At 32.8% G+C, this 6705-nt stretch overlaps 2 pseudogenes; one reads left to right on the top strand and one right to left on the bottom strand.

Moving 5' to 3' along the window:
- The first annotated feature begins 241 nt into the window (after nucleotides 1–241).
- LOC141674354 (E3 ubiquitin-protein ligase SINAT4-like) lies at nucleotides 242–1440 on the top strand (annotated as a pseudogene).
- A 1000-nt stretch (nucleotides 1441–2440) lies between these two features.
- Nucleotides 2441–6440, bottom strand: LOC141674353 (ABC transporter C family member 3-like; annotated as a pseudogene).
- Nucleotides 6441–6705: the final 265 nt, after the last annotated feature.

Raw genomic sequence — 6705 nt, 5'->3', positions numbered from 1 at the left:
GTTGTTTAGTGATTATGGTAAAAGGGGTCGTTACTTTTGCAGTTTATCAGCACCACAGCCTCAACTTTCTGATAATTCTACTACTTCTGTCAGGTTATTCAGTAATTTAATCAGTATTTTAACTTCTAAAGTTTTGATTTTTATATCGAAAGATTGTTTTTGTTGAATTTGGATTGTTTTGTATTGATATAGAAGTGGATAATGCTAACTTGTTGTTTAGACCAATCTTTATTTAATTGCAATGGGGATTTCAGGTTTGTTTTTTAATGTGAAAAGTTGCATTTTCTTTGGTTGCGGTGTTGTGCATTCTGTTTTATCTATTACCTATTTATTGGATTTCTAAAGCTGGGCTTTGCGGAATGCTGCCTTTGTGTATTGGTCCCAACAAGCCTATGTTGTGGACTGAGAATTGGACTGCTCAGTGAGTATACGAGTGCATGTATGATTAAGATCCACATGCATGGAAGAGGCAAGTTGCTCTAATTTCTTCTACCACTTTAGCCACTCAATTTACTGTTGTTTCACTTATAAGTGTTTATGATTTATCTTCCTCTCAAATGTTGGCAGTACTAGAGATTTACCTTTCTCCACAGAATGCATCCTTGCTGTGTCCCAACGGTCACACTTTGTTTCTGTTTAACCTGTAAAGTGCAGGTTCATAATCGATGTCCTACTTGTAGACAAGAACTGGGATATATCAGGTGCCTGGCTCAGGAGAATGTAGCAGAATTGCTTCAACTTCCTTGTAAGTATTACACACTAGGATGTCCGGAGATATTTCCATATGACAGCAAACTTAAACACGAAGAATGATGCAGTTTTTAACCATACAGTTGCCCATATGCTGGATCAGAATGCGTTGTAATTGGCACTATTCCCTCTCTGGTTTCACATCTACGAGATGACCACAAAGTGGACATGCACTCAGGATGTACATTTAACCATCGATACGTGCAATCCAATCCTCGCGAAGTTAAAAATACCACTTGGATGCTAACAGTAATCCAGCTTACTCTATTTTTACCCCTCTTGCCTTAATTTTTTAATACCTATTTTATAGATGACTTGAATATGGACTAGTCAGTGTAGGCTTGGTTCTGAAAGGTATTAAATCAGACTCTAATTTGTTTTATGCCAGGTCTTCCATTATTTTGGTCAGTATTAATTTTTGCCTTCACTTTCAAGCCTTCCAACTTGGCACGTCCCCTGTATACTGCGAATGAACAAGTTATTGGATCCACAACTTTGTCCTTATGCTAGTAACTCTAAAGATACAAATTCTGCAATGCTTTGATGGTAGGAAATTGTTTTCTCTGTTTCTTCACCCCCTTTAAGACTTGTAATCATCTCATAACATTGATTGTAGGTCTATTTTACATCAAGATGCCAACTGATTCGTACAAGGAAACTCGTAACCTTACAGTTTCACTTGAAGATAATTTGTTTGGTGGTCAAGTGTCAAACTTCAGGTTATGATCATGCAAACTTTGATACATGTCACTCACTTTCTACATAATTCTGAATATGCATATTATTTTAAATTTTTGGTTTATCAGTACCACATGTTTATTGTGCAAATGGTAGTTGATTGCTTTAGTTGTATCCTGGATTTTTCTTTTAGTCTCATATATCTAGTTTCTAATTAATTTCAGTGCACTCTTTTACTTAGAATTTATATTCACTGATTTGTTTCCTGCAGTGGGTAAACATGATACTACTTTATCCTCTTAATCAGAAAATAATGATGAGCAGGAACAGATCCGAATAGCTCGTGCCTTGCTAAATTATTATCAAACTGATCGTCAAATTTTAGTTGATATCGTCCTAGATTATAGACTATGTACCTGTTTTTTGGATTATGTGGAGTTGATGGTGATTGTGTGAAAACTGAAATAGTATTTGGCGGGGGTTTGTACCAATTTGAAGTTTGGTGGTTTGAATTGTTTATTTTATTGACTTGTATGAAAAAGAGGTTTATGGCATGTTCAATTTACAAACAAATCATGTCAAATTTTATTTTTTGAGAAATATGTTAGATTAGTTACTTCAATATTACAAACAAATTAGTATAATATAATACAAATCATTTAAAAGCTGTTACAGTAGGGAAAAATTGTTATAATGATTTGGTGACCCACATGTGGGGCCCACATTGGCCTTACATGTGGGGCCCTTTTTTCAAATTTTAAGTGCAAAGGTAACATGTATAGTGTGATACTATAGACGTACTTTGATGTTACCTTTGAAGCTTATTGTAACACAAAATTCAAGGTTGCAACAGGGCAAAAAAATGTTACCTTAGGGGCAAAAGGTAACTCGAAAAAAAGTAACTTAATTTTTATGTTACCTTAGGGCTTTTATTGGCTATGGTAACATTTTTTTTAGGTCTATTGTAAAATTTTCTTGCTATTGCTATAGGCCATCTATGGCGTAGTGGGTTCTAGACATCAACTTTACCATCCAATGGCCAGTGATCAACTGGCCTATTTGATTTCCAAGATAAGAGGAGGCTCACTTGGGATGGAAGTGTATTGGAACATCCTTTCAACTGATATAATTTTATTCTCGAGATTACAGAGGCTCCATATTACCCATGTTTGTAACTGGTTTAGGTTGAGGCCATAAGTAACTGCTAAGCCTGCTATGCCTGCAAACCGATATGTCACCAACGTTGGCGAAAAAACTGAGGATGTGGAGGAGCAAAATCAGATGCAAAATAAAAATTATGTGCTATAGAGAAGTACCAAGAATCAAACCACATACTTGGATCTATTGTTCTATGAGGAATAGATATCAGGAAAACTAACGAGAATAAAAATGTTAGAGAAGAAAATATATCCAAGTGAAAGTTCAACAACTCCCTTACACTAAAACTGTGAAACTTTGGCCGGGAGCTTCCATCGATTAGTTTCATATTTGTTTCCCGAAATCTGCTTTCTTGATCAAAACTCCTAATCGTGGTTGATCCTGAGATTGTTTCGGAAAAATTTTGTATAACTGGAGCTTGACGCACTCCAACTAAACAAGCCAGCTCACGTGCTGAAGGTAGATAATATTGCTGAAGTATAAAAATATGACATGTAGCTCAGGATAAAGGACAAGTTACTATGGAAAATATAATTATGCTCGAAACTTGTATGCTTCTGAATATTTTCTATACCAACACTGAAGTTTACACGAGACATCATGTTTTTGTATTAAATGTACCATCCGTTCAATGCACTTACTCTATTTATGATGCGTCCACTTGGAGTAGAATCAAAGAAAGACATTGGAGCACGAAAAATGCAAGCATGCATTTTGTAGAAGAGTAGTGTTGTTGTCTAGTATCCAATGATTGCAAGATATAGGGATCTTCCAAGTATGCAAAAAGAACTTTCGATTGCCAAGGCTACATAAAATATTATTAAAGTAGAAACTTTAACTGCAGCAGCCACACTCCTTGACACAGGAGTTTCCCAGGCCATCCAGTAATTACTTCCAATCTGACTTACTTGAAAAAAAACTCGTGACAACAGAATAACGGGTATGAGTGCACCCCGATATGCTGTTATCAAATATTTCCAGTAGACTAAGAAACTGATTCTCCCTTTCTCCCTTTCTTCTTCATTAACAAGCTGTCCTTTCGTTCCTACTGTTTCATCTGGTGGTTCAGTGCTCTGAACATCTACAGTCTGTTATGAGGCCCAAAAACTCCCTGTACTCTATTCTCACCGCGATTAGAAGATTTAGAAGCTGGCCCAGCATCTAAAGAGATGAGTACAGATAAAGCTGTCTTATGTGCACCCACAAGTTCAATAAAGTCATTCCCTGAATCAAGTAATTTGCCATATTTTTCGGATTATGTGATTCAGCCATCTTTCATAACCTAATAAGATGGAATTATCTCAAAATATATGATCACATATAATGATGAAGGAGACAAAGAAGAAGTCTAGCTCACCAGGATGAGGTCTACAATAGGTAGAAACTCAACTTGATGAGTTACATAAATCACTGTCTTCGACTCCAGAAGACCCAGTAAGCACTCCTGTCACACAAAATTTGTCAAATGATGTATGCCAAATCAGATATATAACAGTAAAACATAATACATATCGTCCTCGTCAAGCTTTTAATATGAATGCTTGTAACACGCATAATTAAACATATAAATTAATTATTACAGCTACACATGTTTACACATATACAATTCCATACCTAAACTAAAAAAGAACATAAACTTGAACATAAACAAGAACAAAAACATATAGTGAGGAACACAACATAAACAACATAAACTAAACATAACAAGAACAAGAACATACTCAACATAAACTACATAGGATCCATGCACATGCGTCTATTAAAATTAAACAAGACCAAAGAGGAACACATGCATCTATTAAAGTAAAAAAATGTATAAATGCGTGTGAAATGTTACCTAATCGAGCAAACCCACGTCAAGATTAACCAAACCCAGCTCCAGAAACCTAAAATCAAACTCGAAAAAACATAAAATAGAAAAAACGAACTCGATTAAAATCAAAACATAAAATTTGAAATTAAATTCGAAAAAACATATTTTTCACACACTAATCGAGTGGTCCAGACTTCCTTCAAGGCTCTTCAGCACCAATCAACCACGATTTATGAATTAATCGAGTTTATTAATTCATATAAATTTTAGGGGTTTTAGGTTAAAGAGAGTGAGTGAGAAGAGAGACAGTGAGAAATGAGAGAGAAGAGAGACAAGACACTGAGAAAGAAGAGAGAACAGAGGAGAAGAGAGAATGAGAGAGAGATGAGAGAATGAGAGAGCTGAGAGAGAGGGAGAGGGGGGAAACTGAGAATAAAAAATTTGGTTAACGGGGAATTTTTTGGTGTATTTACAGGGGAAAGAATGAAGCGGGCATTTTTTATTTTATTTAAAAAAAATGATTATAGACATCGGTTGGTTTCGATACTGATGTCTTACAACACCTTTAACATCGGTTTTAAAGTAACCGATGTTAAAACTGCTTTTAACATCGGTGACATTTCTAACCGATGTTAAAGGGGTGATGTTGTAGGCACTATTTCTAGTAGTGATTGTTTGAAAATCTTGCACATTGTATACATTTTACAAGTATAATATTACAACATATATTATTTAACAAAATACGTTTAGTTTGTAGAACATAAATGGTCATGTTGCAGAACAAATATATTGTACTTGTAAATGTATGAGATTTGTATAATTTTATTGAAATAATGATATTTGTGAAACATGTTTTTCAATATAACATATTTTAAAAAATATTTTATTTATAAAATATAGATGGACTCAGAGAACTCCAATTAAACGGTGGACTCCATAGAACTTTAATCATATATATATATAATCGGAGGTCAAACCCCACGTTGACCAGTATATATATATCTGAAAAAATAAAGGTAGAATAAGTAATCGATTTATGATTCATGAGTTTTGGAAGGGTTAACGAATTGATAAATTATTATTTTAAAACTTGATAGAAATTAAAAAATTGATCCTGAAAATAAATCGATTCAAGACTTTGAAATAAATTTGAAGAAAAAATAGAAATTTCTGTCCATCAATAGGAAATAAAAAAATTGTCCTGAACAATAGGATAGTCACGTAAGAAAATAAATTTATTTTGTCAATATAAATAAGACATTTTAACCGGGTGTCTCGAACGAGGGAAAATGTTTTGTGTTATATATAATCGCGAATAAAGCTCAAATAATAAACTTGTAAATTTTAATTTAAAACAGGCACAACAATTACCAACATCAAAATTAGGAAAGGGAGGAGATAAAACTTGCAATATATCAGTTTATTAGCTCACTGCTCAAGAAATCTCACCTCTTCCTACTTAAATACTTCTCGCGTGGAGAAATTCTAAAAATAATAATCTCCACAAAATATTTCAGTATAAAATAATTAAACCACGAATTCTTATACTATTTTTATTTAATAGTTTAATAATTCATAAATATTGACTACTAGATCAATAATTACACTTTTAAAAATTATGACATAAATTGAACAAACATTTCACTTCATATTTTAATAAAATTTAATAACATTCCTTTAGCGTATACTAATCATTTTCCATATTAACTCATTTAAAATTAATTCTATATTTGTGCTTATAAAATAGATTTATTAAATAATATCTATCCTTTTCGATACCAAATCTTCGATTCACTTGGCAATTAAAATTTACTCTACTTTCGAATAATGCAATTAATTTATCCTAAAACTAATATGATTTTCCGCTATTTGCTACTCACTAACAAATCTCAAATTTACCCACCAACACTTTTATGCAACATTTCAATATATTCTAGAATACCCTCTAAATACAATATGTATACATAAATTATGTCAACAACACCAATTTTAATAAAACAAAATACCTTTCCAATACATCAATAACCTTTAGAACATTCATATCAAGAACCTTAATTTTAAAATCCAATAATCAAACATCAATTTCTACATGTTATTCGACTCCAAATTCATCATATAATATACCAAAATTATCAGGAAGAAAAGATCTACATGATTCTGCCATCTAATCACATCAAAAACATCAACAACAAAAATTCCTAATTTAATCCATAAATAATTCGAATTAAAATAATTAAATAAGAAAAATACCTTGATTTCTACACTTGAATAGATGGTGGATTCAGAAAGAGTCTTTCAAGACTTCG

This window comes from Apium graveolens, chromosome 7 (genome assembly GCF_009905375.1).
Source record: "Apium graveolens cultivar Ventura chromosome 7, ASM990537v1, whole genome shotgun sequence".
NCBI classification, from domain to species: domain Eukaryota; kingdom Viridiplantae; phylum Streptophyta; class Magnoliopsida; order Apiales; family Apiaceae; genus Apium; species Apium graveolens.
Note: the sequence above shows the minus strand (reverse complement) of the source record. Positions and strands in the feature narration are given on the sequence as shown.